Source organism: Oncorhynchus keta, unplaced genomic scaffold, assembly GCF_023373465.1.
Source record: "Oncorhynchus keta strain PuntledgeMale-10-30-2019 unplaced genomic scaffold, Oket_V2 Un_contig_8792_pilon_pilon, whole genome shotgun sequence".
NCBI lineage: Eukaryota > Metazoa > Chordata > Actinopteri > Salmoniformes > Salmonidae > Oncorhynchus > Oncorhynchus keta.
Window position 1 is genome coordinate 61 of NW_026290237.1, and position 20,546 is coordinate 20,606.

At 42.0% G+C, this 20,546-nt stretch overlaps 1 pseudogene; it reads right to left on the minus strand.

Moving 5' to 3' along the window:
- Nucleotides 1-6,325: 6,325 nt before the first annotated feature.
- On the minus strand, nucleotides 6,326-14,476 carry LOC127926982 (beta-1,4-galactosyltransferase 1-like; annotated as a pseudogene).
- Nucleotides 14,477-20,546: the final 6,070 nt, after the last annotated feature.

Sequence of the window (20,546 nt, forward strand, 5' to 3'; positions counted from 1 at the left end):
TCATCACCTCTCCTGCGCCATTATAAGATAAGTTAACAATGTGGGTCGACACACAAATTAATCTCTGTCTTGGTGCATGCACCTGCCACTATGTCAATGTTTCAGTGCTGTGGAGGCAAGCTATTATTGTTGCCTTGTCACGCGATGATCACAACAGTTGAATTCTGCCCTCTCTCTCTCCATCTCTGATGTTTTCCAAGGTTGGAAAGGATCCAGTTTTGTAACTCAGTTTGCTTTGGTGGTGCGCTGTCCCAAATGTTTGCCACTGTTACATGGGGCATATTGAGAGAGATATTGTCAGTAGTGATGTAATGTTGTAAATGTTATGTTGTGATATTGTTTAAAACCGTGTTGCAATGTATATCCTTTAGTATGTTTAGTTCATGGAAAATGTAGGTTTGTATGTTAATTGATTAATTAACCAGGGTTAATTGTTCTGAGGGGAGGCTAGCCCTACAAAGGAGCCTCTCTTTCAGTTCATGGGGAGGCATATTTGGATTGAGCTGTGGATGGTCAGCATTGTTTTTAAGCTGTCCCATGAGGTGACAGTTGGATGGAGAATACTGTTGTTGTTTTGTTCCAGAATCACTTGTAAATAAACACCTCTGCACAGGTGAACTGTTGGTGCCCGCCTATCTTTTTTATTTTTTGATAGAGGTTAGGTTATCCAGTTTAGCCCCTCTGGCCTACTCTACGTGACAGTCCGCAAAAACAACTTTACAAAGAAAATCACTTAAGTTTGGCTCAGTCCTACTTCTCTATTGTGGCTTGGTATCGGTCTTTCCCCGTTTCCCCTCTCGCGGTGTGCCACCATGCTCCTTTCATTTGTCCTCCACGGCTGGTTGGCACTCTTCCTCGAATTACCTCCATTTTAGAGCTGTCCGGGTCATGGGGTGCCCAGCTCCCGTATTACCAGCAGAGGAGCCAACGTCGCCTCGTACCTCCCCTCTATTACCATCTCCTGGGGTAGACCTCCTGGGAAACCAAACATGACTCTCGTACTTTGCCCCTTCCCTTTATGGTTGATATTAACGACGAAAGGAGATACTGTCTCTCTCCTATTGTGTACCTATGTTAAATACTGTGGAAAAATATTTTTAAAAACAGTGGAAAATAAATCCTTAGAACTACCAGTTATTATAGATATACATATTAAAGAAAAGGGTGAAATCACTAACACTGGACTGAACCCCCTAATTGTCAAAGTAATATTAATGTATATCTATATAGAAGATACATGACTAGAGTTTATGCAATATGGGTGTATATCCACTTCGCGCTTCTTAGGTGTGTCACGAGGAGCTATTGAAATGTAAAACTATGAAATATGTAATGCTACACACGTGATTTTACAGTACCAAAACAAGAGTGTGTCATATAGAAGGGTAGTCAGTGGTCATTCCGCACCTTGTTTAGAAGTCAGTAGGTCACATGACCCAAGGAGCTGTTGACATTTTAAATTGTGAGAAAATGAATGTAAATCAAATCAAATTTTATTTGTCACATACACATAGCGTTAAGCAGATGTTAATGCGAGTGCAGCTGGGCCATGCTTGTGCTTCTAGTTCCGGACAATGCAGTGATAACCAATCAAGTAATCTTAACTAACAATTCCAAAACTACTGTCTTTATACACAGTGTAAGGGGATAAAAAGAATATGTACATAAGGATATATGAATGAGTGACGGTACAGAGCAGCATACATGTGTAGATGGTATCGAGTACAGGTATATACATATGAGATGAGGTATGCAGACAAAGTAAACAAAGTGGCATGAGCTGAAAGTGGCTAGTGATACATGTGTTACATAAGGAATGCAAGTCGATGATGTTGAGTACAGTATATGCGTATGCATATGAGATGAGATAATGTAGGGTAAGTAACATACATATAAGGTAGCATTGTTTAAAGTGGCATAGTGATATATTTAGATTCATTTCCCCATCAATTCCCATTATTAAAGTGGCTGGAGTTGGGTCAGTGTCAATGACAGTGTGTTGGCAAGCAGCCACTCAATGTTAGTGGTGGCTGTTTAACAGTCTGATGGCCTTGAGATAGAAGCTGTTTTTCAGTCTCTCGGTCCAAGCTTTGACGTGCACCTGTACTGACCTCGCCTTCTGGATGATAGCGGGGTGAACAGGCAGTGGTTCGGGTGGTTGATGTCCTTGATCTTTGGCGGCCTTCCTGTAACATCGGGTGGTGTAGGTGTGTCCTGGAGGGCAGGTGTGTTTGCCCCAGGTGATGCGTTGTGCAGAGCCTCCACTGCCCTCGGGAGAGCCTTACGGCTTGAGGGCGGAGCAGTTGCCGTACCGGGCGGTGATACAGCCCGCCAGGATGCTCTCGATTGTGCATCTGTAGAAGCCTGTGAGTGCTTTTGGTGACAAGCCAAACCTCTTCAGCCTCCTGAGGTTGAAGAGGGCGCTGCTGTGCCTCTCTTCCGCAGCTGTCCAGTGAGTAGACCAATTCAGTTTGTCTGTGATGTGTGCCGTGCAGGCTCAGGCTATTGCCTCTCCACTACTGTTCCATCGTGTGGATGGGGTGTTCCCTCTGCTGTTTCCTGAAGTCCACAATCATCTCCTTAGTTTTGTTGATGTTGAGTGTGAGGTTATTTTCCTGACACCACACTCCGAGCCCTCACCTCCTCCCTGTAGGCCGTCTCGTCGTTGTTGGTAATCAAGCCTACCACTGTTGTGTCGTCCGCAAACTTGATGATTGAGTTGGGCGTGCGTGGCCACGCAGTCGTGGGTGAACAGGGAGTACAGGAGAGGGCTCAGAACGCACCCTTGTGGGGCCCCGTGTTGAGGATCAGCGGGGAGATGTTGTTGCCTACCCTCACCACCTGGGGCGGCCCGTCAGGAAGTCCAGTACCCAGTTGCACAGGGCGGGGCCGAGACCCAGGGTCTTGGGGCTTGGAAGTACTATGGTGTTGAATGCCGAGCTGTAGTCGATGAACAGCATTCTCACATAGGTATTCCTCTTGTCCAGGTGGGTTAGGGCAGTGTGCAGTGTGGTTGAGATTGCATCGTCTGGACCTATTTGGGCGGTAAGCAAATTGGAGTGGGTCTAGGGTGTCAGGTAGGGTGGAGGTGATATGGTCCTGACTAGTCTCTCAAAGCACTTCATGATGACGGAAGTGAGTGCTACGGGCGGTAGTCGTTTAGCTCAGTTACCTTAGCTTTCTTGGGAACAGGAACAATGGTGGCCCCTCTTGAAGCATGTAGGAACAGCAGACTGGTATAGGGATTGATTGAATATGTCCGTAAACACACCGGCCAGCTGGTCTGCGCATGCTCTGAGGGCGCGGCTGGGGATGCCGTCTGGGCCTGCAGCCTTGCGAGGGTTAACACGTTTAAATGTCTTACTCACCTCGGCTGCAGTGAAGGAGAGACCGCATGTTTTCAATGCAGGCCATGTCAGTGGCACTGTATTGTCCTCAAAGCGGGCAAAAAGTTATTTAGTCTGCCTGGGAGCAAGACATCCTGGTCCGTGACTGGGCTGGGTTTCTTCTTGTAGTCCGTGATTGACTGCAGACCCTGCCACATGCCTCTTGTGTCTGAGCCATTGAATTGAGAGTTTCACTTTGTCTCATTGCTGCATTGTTTATATTCGGACATGTTACCAGACACCTTGCCCTGATTAACGCAGTGGTTCCTGCTTTCAGTTTCACCGAATGCTGCCATCAATCCACGGTTTCTGGTTTGGGAATGGTTTTATCGTTGCTATGGGAACGACATCTTCGACGCACGTTCTAATCAACTCGCTACACCGAATCAGCGTATTCGTCAATATTTTCATCTGAAGCAATACGAAACATGTCCCAGTCCACGTGATGGAAGCAGTCTTGGAGTGTGGAGTCAGCTTGGTCTGACCAGCGTTGGACAGACCTCAGCGTGGGAGCCTCTTGTTTTAGTTTCTGCCTGTAGGCAGGGATCAGCAAAATGGAGTCGTGGTCAGCTTTTCCGAAGGGGGGCGGGGCGAGGGCCTTATATGCGTCAGCGGAAGTTAGAGTAACAATGATCCAAGGTTTTACCACCCCTGGTTGCGTATCGATATGCTGATAAAATTTAGGAGTCTTGTTTTCAGATTAGCTTTGTTAAAATCCCCAGCTACAATGAATGCAGCCTCCGGATAAATGGTTTCCAGTTTGCAAAGAGTTAAATAAAGTTCGTTCAGAGCCATCGATGTGTCTGCTTGGGGGGATATATACGGCTGTGATTATAATCGAAGAGAATTCTCTTGGAAGATAATGCTGTCTACATTTGATTGTGAGGAATTCTAAATCAGGTGAACAGAAGGATTTGAGTTCCTGTATGTTTCCCTTCATCACACCATGTCTCGTTAGTCATGAGGCATACGCCCCCGCCACTCTTCTTACCAGAAAGATGCTTGTTTCTGTCCGACGCGATGCGTGGAGAAACCCGTTGGCTGCACCGCATCGGATAAGCGTTTTCCCAGTAAGCCATGTAAAAACATGTTGATGAAAATGGACAAACTAAAGGTTGTGCAATGTGTAGGCCCACTGAGTGGACATTCTGAACCTTGTATGAAGTCAGTAGGTCACATGACAAAGGAGCTGTTGACATTTTACATTTTGGAAAAATTAATGTAAAATCTTGTGAGATGAAAATGGACAAATTAAAGGTTGTGCAATATATAAGGGTAGTCAGTGGACATTCAGAACCTTGTTTGAAGTGAGTAGGTCCTATGACCAATGAGCTATTGAAATTCAAAAATGTAAATAAATCATTTAAAATAGTGTAAGATGTAAATCAACAACAACAAAAAGTGTGTGCAATGTGTGTCTATGCCATCGGGTTAGCTAGGAGGAATGGTTAAAGAGCTATTGAAATGTGAAAAATTAGATTTGTCAGTATGTTGAAAGGTCCCTAACGGCTGTTGGTGGACGTAAGGAAAACTACAGGCGAATATCCAACCTGAAACTGTCTTTACCTCGGTAGAGAGGTCTATCTGTGATAACGCACTGCTCTGCTTTCTTGACATCACAATCAACTTACAAGACCTACTTTTATCAGACCTGGACTATTGCCCAGTTATAAAGTTCCAAGTTGTGAGGTGATGGGGAAAAGGAAATGATTAACTTCTAAATGAATAATACTCTAGTCTCCCTAGGCACACGGGTTGCCTCCCACAATGTGAACAATGTTGCCCTAGGTCTGGGATTTCCTTAGACTGATTCACTAGTGTTTCTTGTTAATTATTTGACTAACCACAAATTAATCCATTACTGGTTTCCTTGTAACAGGGTGGAAATCCAGAGCTAGGTCTCTAGTCACTTTTTGGAGTCCCCAATTGAAGACTTGAAATGAAATCAATTCAATTAAACACATATTCCAATCATTTTAACTATAATAAATTAATATATTCAATAGCCCAACAGGACAATTAAAGTTAAATGTATTCAATAAAAATAGATTTTGAATAATTAAAATGTAAAACAAGCATGCAAGTGATCATGTCACAGGTAGGGAACAGGTCTTGAATGTAAGGAAGCATGGAAGTGATCATTCATACAGGTACTGAATAGGGTTGGAATGTAAAGAAGCATGGAAGTGATCATGTAACAGGTAGTGAACATGTCTTGAATGTAAAGAAGCATGGAAGTGATCATTCATACAGGTACTGAATAGGGTTTGAATGTAAAGAAGCATGGAAGTGATCATGTCACAGGTAGTGAACAGGTCTTGAATGTAAAGAAGCATGGAAGTGATCATTCATACAGGTACTGAATAGGGTTTGAATGTAAAGAAGCATCGAAGTGATCATGTCACAGGTAGTGAACGTACAGAATCACAGCAGACAAGTGATGTTCTTAGAAACATATATAAGTAACCAAACCAATCGTTGCTTTTAGATTGTGATTAAGACCTTTCACACAGTTTCAAACATGGGAAACGTTTCCGCAAAAAAATATATTAAACCCATAATCATCTCAAATATCTAAGCCGAAAATGAAAGAAACAATATATAAAATATGTATTAACTATATGCAAATGTATACAACTTATATACACATTTAAACCAAGTAGTTCTCCCTTACAGAATTACACAAAGACAACTCATTACAAATGACATACAAAATAACTTCTTCATCCCACGCCCTTTCCCTTGTCCTGCCATTAGAAGTCAAACATGTTGATCAAACATTTTGATCCACTCTGATATTTATGAGGTCTTGTTGTGCCATCACATTCATCCAAGTGCTGTCCATTTGTTTCCACAATAAATACACGTGTTCCGGAGAATTCAGAGTATTCTCAGTACTGCACTCCGTGGTTCCGCTGTGCTTTCTCTGCCCTCCCACCTTGTGATAAAGGATGTGCAAAATAACTACTAACATTTATCCACTTTCACTAAGGTTTCCCCACATCTACTGTGATTTTTCGTGAACAGAGCATCCTTTTCCACTTTGACGACTTTGTACTTGAGAGAGCTGATCCCATCTGTATTTATCGTCAGTCTCGTGCGTTGTATTCTGTCAAACCTGCAAAGGAAAGCGACTCATCAGTCTACTATCCTCCTATGAAGATATTAGGGATGCACTGATATGTCAATTCTGGGGCCATACAATAGCCAATATTTTCTTGGCTGTGATGGCTGAGTAACAATGCTGATGCTATCATGAAGAAATAAAAACTTTCCCCTTAAAATCTACATTTTCTTTTTAAAGGTACAACATTGTGGGAACCTGTTGAATGTGGTTGTTCTAATCTGAAGCTTTACCTCTGAGGATTTGGGTCGTTTAGTTTGTCTCTCTCGTGACGGATCATCCGGCATTTTCCGACCTCGCCATCTGGACGAGAGATGGACATTCCTCTGGAGCTCAACCTGTGGAAATCAGAGTTTATTATTATAATGGACTTTGCATACAAGTTGGAAATACTGTGGAATTCAGGGTTGGGGTCAATTGGGGCGGCAGGGTAGCCTAGTGGTTAGAGCGTTGGACTAGTAACCGGAAGGTTGCGAGTTCAAACCCCGAGCTGACAAGGTACAAATCTGTCGTTCTGCCCCTGAACAGGCAGTTAACCCACTGTTCCCAGGCCGTCATTGAAAATAAGAATGTGTTCTTAACTGACTTGCCTGGTTAAATAAAGGTAAAATAATAAAAAAAATTAAAAAATTCTAATTCAATTCAGGAAGTGATTTAAGTTTTTAAAAACGTGACAACTTTTTAAGTAAACAGCTTCTCCTTTTCAGTTTATTAAAAAAAAAAATATTGAAAAAAAAATGCCATTTCAGTTTCTGAATTGACTGACCCTAACACCCTGGTGAATAGATTGTGTTTTGCATGAGCATTAGACAATGCATCGGTAACATTAGAAAGGGATGATGTCCTCTTGCCAAGTCTGACTTTAATATAGACTCATCCGTAATGCTTTAAAAGTCTGTTTGGATTGGAATGCACTGTCTTGCCTGTTGAAAATGTCGTCATCTTCACCACCCCAGCCCCAGTAGTTGTTGGGAAAGCCGTTGATTTCCAGGAACTGCTCCTTACTTAACGCTGAGACACCGCCAAAGTACTGGTTATAGGGCAACCTATGGATGAGACAAAGACAAAATATTTCTCATCTGGCCCATACAAAGAGCCAAGTAATGAAAAGGTTAGACTAAACATAAACAGATATACTTGTTTACTACTATTCTAGCTATGTACTCATTGTATGAATTGAGGAAGAGTCCCAATTAATGAAAATGAGAAAGAAGTTGTCGGTTGAGTTTTGTGCCGTACTTGAAGCCAAACTTGTCCATGGAGACAGACAGGTGTCTGGGCTGGCTGAAGCATTTGTAGGGGTTGCGGTCATCCATGGGGATGATGTCCACATCACTGAACACAAAGCAGTCGTAGTCGTACTCTTTCAGGGCCTCAGCATAGCCAATGTTCATCAGCTTGGCCCTGTTGAATGTGTTGTCTCCATCCTAATGAAGAAATGACAGTAATATTTAAAACATGGGTAAGCTAAATTAATTGCCAAATATTCACTTATAATTGAATAAAGTTTGTCCTTAGAACATGTTTAATTCATCAAAAAGTGTATTTAAAAAAAATCTGGTATATGCAAATTGATTTCAAGTTGATGTACTCTTGCATTTTGCATTTGAGTCATTTAGCAGACGCTCTTATCCAGAGCGACTTACAGTTATCTAGGTGGGGCAATCACATCACAGACATAGAAAGTATTTTTAATCTTCTTAGCTGTCACAGATCTCCCATTGTTGGGTAAATTATTTAAAGATTTACTGACATAGCGGTGTAAAGCACTGCATCTCAGTGCTAGAGGTGTCACGACAGACCCTGGTTTGATTCCAGGCTGTATCACAACTGGCTGTGATTGGGAGTCCCATAGGGCGGTGAGCAATTGTCCCAACATTGTCTGGTTTAGGGTTTGGCTGGGTTAGGCAGTCGTTGTAAATAAGAATGTGTTCTTAACTGACTTCCCTAGTTAAATACATTTTTAAAAAGCAAGCAGACCAGTTTTCTAAGTTCCTGACAGCCTGAAGATCTACTGAGCTGCAACATTACATTCCAGCCAGTTCTCTTTCCCAACACCCAGCTAACTTCGCATTGTCATTAGCATATGAGCAAAGTACTATAAATAAAAAGAAAGGAAGGTCCGCACTCACTACTTTTTTCTTTTACAGATTACTTCAGATCAACGCACCACCTTCAAAAAGACAGTCACTCGGGGCCCGCTTCTTGGACACAGATTAAGCCTAGTCCTGGTCTAAAAATACATTTCGTCTCGGACTATGCTTCATGTGTGTCTGTCAGCTCACCCCTAGGAGCCCCAGACAGGTTTTGTCCTTATCTCATATGAGGAAAGTAAACAATATTTGCATAACCATCATGTAATACACTAACTAGAAACACCAAGGGACTTCCCCTTAAGAAATGTCAGAAACTAAGCAACAGCGTGTTAGAGAACCGCGGAGTATACCTACAGTCGCTCTTAGTTACCTCAGGAGAAAGCAGAAGGAGAAGAAGAAAGCCACCGAGCATTGGAAGAACCCAACCATACTTTAGCAGAGATGTGATTGGTTTCAAACATGCAGTGCTAGGAGAGTGGAAACAGAGTTAGTAGTAGTTATTAGTATGTCAGAATGTGAGAACAGAGAGAGAGAGAGAGAGAGAGAGAGAGAGAGAGAGAGACGTTATCTGCCATCTTGGTTTCAAGAACAGGAAGCACCTGTAGAAGTCATGTAAGGACACAGTTCTTTCCTCTACACTGTCAATGGCATCTTCATAGGAGTAGGCTACTCTTCACTACCAATGCGTAGTAGTCACCAGCTGACAGTTAGGGCCGAAGTGGTGATTCTGTCATTCAAATACACCACAAAAATAAAATAATATTGAATTTGATTATATAAGCAACAACAAAAATCTAAAGTTACAATTCTACAACAGGTTGGTCAAAACAAGCTTTGTGATTGGTTGAGACACGGTCTAAGCCATACTAAATAACCAGTTTAGCACGGGTAAGCCTATAATGCAAAAATTGGCATATTGCTTTCTGTTCCATCCGAGAAATCACTGCGCATCCACTGTCCCATCAGCCCAGACAGGTCATTCATTAACTTGATTTCCACTATAAAAAGGATCCAGACATTATCTCCCGTGCTTCTAGCCTAACGCCTCAATCAGACCGACAGTGTCATAACATCAATGCTGTGCAATCAATTCTGCAGTCAAACTTCCCCATTATGTAATCCAAAAGTGTTACTCTATATGTGTGCAATAAAAGTTTAACATTCACCTTTTGCTAATATTGTCAAGTATATGCATACAAGGCAAACGCAGCGTTCCATTGGAAGTGAATGTACTTCTGTTGTGCCAAAACGCCAAACAATGTCGGTCTGATCGAGGCATTACATTTGGTTTGCAACAACGGGGGGTTGTACAAATGTTGCTGTCGGTCTCTGACATTTGTTGAAATTCTATCTCCACTGTCCCAATGAGGACAATGGTGTCAGGACGAGACAAACAGATTTTCTCAGCCCGTCGAAATCATGAATCAAACTAAATTAAATGCAGCTAGTGTGCGGTCGTTCCTGCTTCCGTTTGAAGTGACTGTGTTGGTGTACCAGGAGAGCAAATGTTCTATGTCAGGGAAAATCGTGCATCATTAGCTCATTGTTATGGATGCATCCAAATAAATGTCAATAGAAAACAGCTTAAACAAACTCAAATACAGCTACTTTGCTGTTATTCTGGCTACACAGTTTGACGTGACAGCGTTAGCCTTAGTTGGTTAGCTAGCAAGCAAGGGATAAGAGCGTTGCCATAAACATTTAGGCCGAACGACTGGATATGGAACAAAAATACTTCACGAGTGGGTCACGGCTCCGGAAACCTAACGGATAGAATGAACGACCAGCCGGTTTGGCTAACAACTAAGATTTAGTCAGACCAGGCCCATATTTTAATTGAGGGATCTAAATAGTAAATCCTATGAATACATAACGAAATCAAGTGTTTATCTAATTGGTAACCCGTTGTAGAAAAGCAATTGTTCACCAGGTTGTGCTAAACAACTTTCTTCTTTTTTTTTTATCACGGCTGCGCTGATCTACCTCACACGGATCCGCCTTGACCTGTGATCGCACAGCTGTGCTAAATAAGCATGCCCTCTCATCTACAATTGCTTTAATCAGTTGCCTTTGTTTGGTCTTCATAATTAGAGATGCCTGCTATATCCCGAAAAGTACTATACCTGACCATGTTCATGCTTTAAGGGGGGCAATCTGCAGTTACATCCAATTTTGAACGTATAAATTAAGGATAGAAATGCATTGATTCTGAAGAATATAATGTATAAATAAATGCCTTTGAGTTTAATTCAACTTTCATACCCCATCAGAACCCAAAATATAAGCTGGTTTTACCCCAATGTTTGTGAACATTGTAAAATGCATAGCCTGAAAATATGCTTAAAACTATAATTGTTGATATCTTGATGATCTGTCTTTGCATCAATAGCTCCATCTAATGAATTCTAAGAGTTGTTACATTTCTCCAGGCCCTATTTAAAAAAAACAGAAGCAGGGAGTCCGCTTTTGTTATTGCTTTTAACTGTGTATTGCCCCCTTAATGTAACTTTTTTTTGTATCTATGGGAGAGAGAAAGTAGTCCTCTGTCTCTTTATCATTACTGTTAAGAAAGGCAGAGTTCATTGAGGTGATGATGTGGTGCAAAGGAGGAAAGAGGGGAGAATAAAAAAGAAAGTGAGAAGATGTCAGCGGTATGCAGTCAAACAACTTCAGCTGGTGAGGATGAATCGTTGGATGGTGATTTTAATCATCCTCACAACAAATATTTCCTTGTGAGAACATTTGTATAGGAGCATCCTACATGGCTAAAAATAAGGGTGCTTTGCCATTCTATAGCGAGCCATTGACTCTTTTCTCTTCCAGTAGTGTAGGATGGGCGCCATACTGCCATATCTGTTTTCTAATCGGTCTACAAAGACAGCAAGATGCATCTGTGGCGAAATCCTTTCACAATGACTAAATCTGTTGACTTAAACTTACAAACGTTTGCCCACGGGAGAAACCGTCCAACAGAAATACATAGACCTGAGATACCACACAATCAGTGTCAAACATGTTTAGTTCCTCTTATAACATGTAAGATATGTTGTCCTTTTTAAAACAATACATTAGAATAAACTCATACTTGATGACATCACGGTTATTTGATAGAAACACTCCATGTTGCAAACCGAAGGCTTCCATTTGTTCATCACGGTGACTTGGCTGTGCCCTCTGATTATCTGTGAGAGACACCTGGTGGTTTACAGATAGTGAGTATAAACTTCAACTCACAGCTGAACCATGTCTGTGCTTAAAGCACAGGCCTGGGCTTGTGTGGAGTCGGGGCGCTGGGGCTGGAAAGCTGGGGGGCTGGGGATGGATGCCTGTCTATCTCCTGTTTCAGTGTCTCTCTCAGTGTCTCTCTCAGAGCTCTCTTAGTTTCTCACAAACGTCGCACTTCTTACAAATCTATCATTTCGTAGTTCCGTACATTTACGTTTCCTCTTCTTTCATCCCTCTTACATTTTCTGTAGGAAGCGAGGGTGAAGGACGGCTGGAGAGGACACAAGGAATCAAGGATAGGCCTATCGAGATTTAGCCTCTGTTTAAAGCCCCTGAGTAATGATTTGTCACTGTGAAGGGGGATGTTGCGACACACGTTAACGTTCTTCCTGGTATCTACAATGACGGGTGGGAGGTTACTTGTGTGGAAACCTTCAGGCATGAATAAACAAATGCATGACAACCGAGCGGCTTTCTTTGTTCAGACAGACTCTGAAAGGTGAGTTCAGTGAATAGATGAAACCAGTCACGCACAGAGATTAGACTGGTTTCTCTGGCTTTACCTGATTGATGACATAGACGCCGTAGTCCAGCTGTTGGCGCTGAAGGATGGGATGGAGGTAATAGAGCCAGAACTTGAGGTGATCGTCGCGATGGCGGAAGGGGATGATTAGAGCAACCTTTTGGAGGGCGGCGCAGTCTTGTGGTTTGTAGCGACCTCCTCCCTGCAGACCTGGGTTCTCCTTCCTCACTGTGTCCAAGCTGACAGGCGTAGAGAACTCCACCCTGAGAGGCCCCACTGCAGGTCAGGAGAAACAGATCTCTTGATCTCTCATAAACTCTCACACACCTCTTCCTGTTCCTCAACCACATTCACTTCCTTTTCACTTTCTGCCTTCACACCTCCATCACTCCTTGCTCTATCTCGCTCTCTCTTTGTTCAAAGTTTTCAGCCTTTGACCTCATGTAGAAAAATAGAGCACACACACAAACACACGTGCATGCACACACACACCACACACACACACACACACACACACACACACACACACACACACACACGCACGCGCATGCACGCATCCCTTATTGATGTCACAAGCATTTTGCTTACACACAAGCATTTAGCTTACACACAAGCATTTCGTAACACTCGCAATAAAGGGAAAGGGGGATACCTAGTCAGTTGTACAACTGAATGCCTTCAACTGAAATGTGTCTTCCGCATTTAACCCAAACCCCTCTGAAATAACATCTGCTAGCCATGTGTACGTGACCAATAAAATTTGATTTGACGCGCAGATCTAAAGGAAATGGTGCTGACTTAATGTATATCTCATGCTTGTTTCTTTGCAACAGGCAGTTCAGAGGTTAAGAGGAAATGTGTGTTATCTCGTCCCCCCAAAAAAGTATGGTCTATGCTGCTGAAAGTATTTGCCCCGAGCCGTGGTTGAGCTGAACACAGAACATATAGTTAGTTTCAGCAACAGAGACCAAACTTCACAATGCAGCTCGGCTTAACATGAAATCAATCGAGAGATCTTTCCTCGTATTAACTTTCATTTAAAGCCAGGAAATATAGGCCTAATGAGATACACAACTACATAATATATGTATAACTACATAATACAATGTTTGATGCGACTGTGCCAGTATACAAATCATTAAGAACACCTGCTCTTTCCATGACATAGACTGGAAAAGGTGAATCCAGGTGAAAGCCAGTGATCCCTTATTTATGTCACTTATGTGAAGAGGAGGAGACAGTTAATTAAAGCCTTGAGACAATTGAGATATGAATTGTGGTGTGTGCCATTCAGAGGGTGAATGGACATGATAACATTTTTTTGTGTCGAACAGGGTATGCAGTAGGTGTCACAGGCGCAAGAACTGCAACACTGCTGGGATTTTCATGCTCAACGGTTTCCTGTGTGTATGAAGAATCATCCACCACCCAGAGGACATCCAGCCAACTTTTTGACAAAACTCCCCAAAACTGTGGAAGCATTGAGTCAGACACCTTGTAGAGTCAATTCCTGACGAATTGAAGCTGTTCTGAGGGCATAGGGGACGAAGGGGTGCAACTCAATATTAAGAAGGTGCTCTAATGTTTGGTATATGTTTGGAGAAGATCCCAGAGAATGATCCCATGAATGTTATGGCTGATAATTATATATATTTCATTTGCTTGTTATTTTTGGCCAAACAGTTCGATTAAATATATAAAGTTTTAATGTATTTTCTTGGGAGGCCAAACTATCTAGATTCAGGTTCCATGCTTGATTAGGGGAACAAATACAGTCCATATGTGCATGACAGAAGAATTTGAAAAAAATCAGCATGGAAATAGCCTCCAAGTAATGTGTTATAAAGAGTCATCGTACGTGTTTATAACAATTACATGTATAATACAATATAATGTTTCTGCTGTGCATTTCTGATTAAATACCAGCCCTTGAATTAAAATGAATTGATCAAATCATAGCCTACGTACCCAGATGAGGAGACGGATCAGGACATTTTTCAAACTTATTCCACAAAGTTGTAGTAGAAGTAGTGTTAGTAGTAGTTGTAGTAGCTGCATTGGGTAAATGTATATCCTTAAACTTCGGAGTTACAACGCTGTTATTAAGGGTCGTGTTATCCATTATCTTGCGTTGAAGTGTCACGGTAATAAAGCTGTTTCAATTCGCGTCTGTGTCTTTCTTGACCATTCGAGTAACCCATTAAATTAAATAAAACCACTAAAGAGATTAACAACACCTAAAACTACAACCACGGTCCAGCCTTTCTTCCGCAGCCTAAAGTTGAGAGATGAGTCGATAATGCGGCTGTCACATGCCGAAACTGTAGTGACAAAATACATATCCGTTTACGCACCGATCGTATTAAAAAAGCTATTTAAAATACTATTTTTTTTGCCAAAAATCAGTATAGTTTCAAGCTAAAAGACAAGGTGTAATATAATTTTCTCCAACATCCTATGCTGTGTGGCTGTGACCATCAGTTGTCTAGGCTCCGAGAGTGAATGAACTTATACACTTCATGGCAGTAACATGACAGTGGACCTGTAGCTTCCTCTATAATAAAAGCCCACAACGAGGAAATCATAGCCTACTAGGCAACTGCACCAGCAAACTATTCAATAAAATGCCCCAAACATAGTCATTATGTAGTACTTGCCTAGTAGTCTTTATTAATTTGCAAGTCCCTAAGCTGTGATTTGTTTGAATTTGAATTTACTCAGAAGAATGACCAAATAGATGCCTTTGGGGTCGTCTATTGTTTTTTTCTTAGAAAACGTTTTAGCCTATATGGCCATTCTAATTGTTCTCTGGCGCTTTCGGCCTACATTTAAAATAATTGGATTTAAGAAAACTTTAAATTCAATACCAGTATAAGCGACATATACGCTCCTTTATGTGTAAACCTTGATAATGTTTTATGAGAAGGGTTTATATATCAAATCAAATAAAATGTGTAGACCTTATCACGGGAATGCTTACTTACAAGCCCTTTAAACCTACAATGCAGTTGAAGAAGTAGAGTTATTTACTAAATAAACTCAAGTTTTTTAAAAATCTATTCAATCAAAAAGTAACACAAGAAATGTACATAACAATAATGAGGCTATAAACGAGTGCTGGTACCGAAATAATGTGCGGGGTACAGGTTAGTTGAGGTCATTTGTAAGGTGACTAGATAAACAGCAAGTAGCAGCAGTGTAAAAAACAGTGGGGGTCAATGTAAATAGTCTGGGTGGCTATTTGATTTGTTGTTCAGCAGTCTTATGGCTTGTGGGTAGAAGCTGTTAAGTAGCCTTTTGGTCCTAGGTACCGCTTGGCCGTGCAAAGCAGAGAACAGTCTATAACTTGGGTGACGGGAGTCTTTGCGAACTTGGCCCCAGTGATGCATCTGGCTGTACACTACCTTCTGTAGTGCCTTACGGTCAGATGCCAAGCAGTTGCCATACCAGGTGGTGATGCAACCGGGTCAGGATGCTGTCGATGGTGCAGCTGTAGAACTTTTGAGGATCTGGGGACCTATGCCAAATGTCAGATTAGAATATACTGTAAGGGCCTCTCTCCTAGGGCTCGTTAGACATTTCTCTGCTTCTGTTCTGGAGTGTGTCCCTGAATTATTGGATTAAGCTTGGTTAGTTTTAATGAACCTTATAAGGAACTTTTTGATTAACCTTATTTTGGTTTAACCTCCTTTTTGTTCACCTGGAAATTCCCGTTACAAAAGTGTTACTGCAAAAACACTAAAGCAATAACCAAGGTTCACGTTTATCCCCCAGGCCCCCCAATCAGTTGTAAAACTCAAGGTTGTTACAGACCTAAATCTATCCTACACTGCCTTTCTAAGGTCTTTGAAAGCAAGTTAACAAACAGATCACCACCATTTCGGATCCCACCGTACCTTCTCCGCTATGCAATCTGTTTTCGAACTGGTCATGTGTGCACCTCAGCCAAGCTCAAGGTCCTAACGATATCATATCGCCATCGACAATACTGTGCAGCCTTATTCATCGACTTGGCCAGGGCTTTCGACTCTGTCAATCACCGCATTCTTATCGGCAGACTCAACAGCCTTGGTTTCTCAAATGGCTGCTTCGCCTGGTTCATAACCACTTCTCAGACAGGTAGAGTGTGTCAAATCGGAGGGCCTGTTGTCCCGGACCTCTGGTAGTCTCTATGGGGTTGCCACAGGGTTCAATTCTCGGGCCGACTCTCTTTTCTGTATACATCAATGATGTCGCTCTTGCTGCTAGTGATTCTCAGATCCACCTCTATGCAGACAACACCATTCTGTATACCTCTGGACTTCTTTGGACACTGTGTTAACTTACCTCAAATGAACTTCATTGCCATACAACACTCCTTCCGTGGCCTCCAACTGCTCTTAAATGCAAGTAAAACTAAATGCATGTTTTCAACCGATTGCTGCCACGCACCTGTCAGCTCGTCTAGCATCATAACTCTGGATGATTCTGATTTATAATATGTGGACAACTACAAATACCTAGGTGTCTGGTCAGGCTGTAAACTCTCCATCAGACTCACATTAAGCATCTCCAATTCAAAATTAAATCTAGAATCGGCTTCCTATTTCACAACAAAGCATCCTTCACTCACACTGCCAAACATACCCTCGTAAAACTGACTATCCTACCGATCCATGACTTTGGCGATGTCATTTACAAAATAGCCTCAACACTCAGCAAATTGGATGCAGTCTATCATAGTGCCATCCACTTTCTCACCAAAGCCCCATATACTACCCACCACTGTGACCTGTATGCTCTCGTTGGCTGGCCATCGCTACATATTCGTCGCCAGACCCCACTAGCTCCAGGTCATCTATAAGTCTTTGCTAGGTAATGCCCGCCTTATCTCAGCTCACTGGTCACCATAGCATCACCCACCCGTAGCACGGCTCCAGCAGTATATGTTCACTGGTCAGCCCCAAAGCCAATTGCTTCTTTGGCCGCCTTTCCTTCCAGTTCTCTGCTGCCAATGACTGGAAACGACTTGCAAAAATCACTGAAGCTGGAGACTCCTATCTCCCTCACTAACTTTAAACATCAGCTGTCAGAGCAGCTTACAGATCATTGCACCTGTACATAGCCCATCGGTAAATAGCCCACCTAACTATCTCATCCCCATATTATTTATTTATTTTTTGCACCTTTGCACCCCAGTATCTCTACTTACACATTCATCTTCACATCTATCACTCAGTGTTTAATTGCTAAATTGTAAATATTTTGCCACTACGGCCTATTTATTACCTTACCCCCTAAACTTACCTCATTTTTCACACACTTTATATATACTTTTCTATTGTGTTATTGATTATGCGTTGTTTATTCCATGTAGTTCTGTGTTGTTGTTTGTGTCACACAGCTTTAACTTTATCTTGGCAGATCGCAGTTGTAAATGAGAATTTGTTTTCATCTGACCTGGTTAAATAAAGGAGAAATAAAGGGGGAATCCATGGAACGCTACATCACTGCAACATGTATTTCATAATCTTTGGCTAAGAAAGTAGGGTTGTGTCTCAAACGGCACCCTGTTCCCTATATAGTGCACCACATTCGACCAGGGCTCATAGGGCTAGGGTTCTATTTAGGACACAACCTCACTTTGTCAGCGGACTTGTCAACCTCATAATAAGCAGTGAGAGACTGTGAGATGGGGCACTCTCTGTCTATCCATCACAGGAGTTGGTGGCACCTTAATTAAGGAGAACGGGATCGTGGTAATTACTGGAGTGGAATCCGTGGAATGGTTCAAAAAATATATCTAACACTTGGTTTCCATGTGTTTGATGCTATTCCATTTTTGTCAGTTCCGGCCATTATTATAGACACCGTCCTCCCCTCTCAGCAGCCTCCACCGTCTATCACTGACAACTTGGCTGGAAAAGTAGTGATGCTGCTGTGTTATGCACCTCGTCGCCTTTTGAAGGTCAAGTAAGCCTGTTTTCTGTGTGATATCTTAGGGTTTCATTTAATTTAATTTAATCGAATTCTCAAAGAAAGCATTGATTAAACCATGGAGTATTTCAGTAACTGTGAAAGTCTTGATTCAGGCATCTGCTGGAGTCAAGGGATGATGAAACTATGTTGAAACTATAATGGCTAGGTGGCCAGATGATATACCAGTTTTAATGTACCGTCCATGAGATAATGGGTAGATGTGTATGATGTTGTCTAAACCATCATGGGTTGGCATTGCATTTCACTACACCCGCAATAACATCTTTTGAATATGTGTATGTGACCAATATAATTTGATTTGATTTGATTGTGGTAACATTCTTGAGCGATCTGGAAAAACATTTTAATATACTGTTTGTTTGCTTAGGCGAACTCTGGACATCACAGAAAGGTGAGGCTGATCTTGTCATGTTTAATGTATGCTGCTGTTGAAAAATTTGGGGTCACTTAGAAATGTCCTTGTTTTCCATGAAAACATAAATAGGAAAAAAGGAATAATAAATATAGTCAAGGCGTTGACAAGGTTAAAAATAATGATTTAAATATATATATTTTAAATTAAATAATAATTGTGTTCTTCAAACTTTGCTTTCATCAAAAGAATCCTCCATATGCAGCAATTACAACCTTGCAGACCTTTGGCATTCTAATTTGTTGAGGTAATCTGAAGAGATTTCGCCCCATGCTTCCTGAAGCACCTCTCACAAGTTTGATTGGCTTGATGGGCACTTCTTATGTACCATACGGTCAAGCTGCTCCCATAACAGCTCAATAGGGTTGAGATCCGGTGACTGTGCTGGCCACTCCATTATAGACAGAATACCAGCTGACTGCTTCTTCCCTAAATAGTTATTGCATGTTGGTGCTGTGCTTTGGGGCATTGTCCTGTTATAGGAGAAGTGGTTCCAATTAAGCAGGGTAGCCTTCCTTCTTCAAGATCCCTTTTACCCTGTACAAATCTCCCTTTACCCCCACCAAAGAACCCCCATACCATCACTTTGCCTCCACGCTTGACAGATGGCGGCAAGAACTCCTCCAGCATCTTTTCATTTTTCTGCGTCTCATGAATCTTCTTCTTTGTGATCCAAACACCTCAAAATTAGATTTGTCTGTCCATAACACTTTTTTCCCATCTTCCACTGTTCAATGTCTGTGTTCTTCTTAATATTTTATTTTTATTGGCCAGTCCACGAGATATGGCTTTTTCTTTGTAACCTCGCAATGAAGCCCAGCATCTCAGAGTTGCCTCTTCACTGTTGACGTTAAGACTGTGTTTTTGCGGGTGCCTATTTAATGAAGCTGCAGTTGAGGACTTGTGGGGCATCTGTTTCTCGAACTAGACACTCTAATGTACTTGTCCTCTTGCTCAGTTGTGCACGGGGCCTCCCACTCCTCTTTCTATTCTGGTTAGAGCCAGTTTGTGCTTTTCTGTGAAGGGAGTAGTACACAGCGTTGTACGAGATCTTCAGTTTCTTGGCAATTTACATTTACATTTACATTTAAGTCATTTAGCAGGCAGCTCTTATCCAGAGCGACTTACAAATTGGTGCATTCACCTATGACATCCAGTAGAACAGTCACTTTACAATAGTGCATCTAAATCTTAAAGGGGGGTGAGAAGGATTACTTACCCTATCCTAGGTATTCCTTAAGAGGTGGGGTTTCAGGTGTCTCCGGAAGGTGGTGATTGACTCCGCTGTCCTGGCGTCGTGAGGGAGTTTGTTCCACCATTGGGGGCCAGAGCAGCGAACAGTTTTGACTGGGCTGAGCGGGAACTGTACTTCCTCAGTGGTAGGAAGGCGAGCAGGCCAGAGGTGGATGAACGCCAGTGCCCTTGTTTGGGTGTAGGGCCTGATCAGAGCCTGGAGGTACTGAGGTGCCGTTCCCCTCACAGCTCCGTAGGCAAGCACCATGGTCTTGTAGCGGATGCGAGCTTCAGTTATATATATGTTCAAGACGGCTATCTCAAAACAATACCTGGGAACATCTGCTGATGGAGACTATCTACTAGTTAAGTGCTAACTTTTATCTTTCTTATTCACAACTAATCACAAGCTAACATTACTTCTCCTTCGCTAGCTAGCCAGTTTAATCTGTATCAAGGAAATTCAGTGTTACAGCGTAACACAATCACATCAAGCAGTTGAAATGACAGCAAACTATGTGCATTTTCATTTGTTTTACCTTAGATTCAATTGCTTGGGAAAAACACA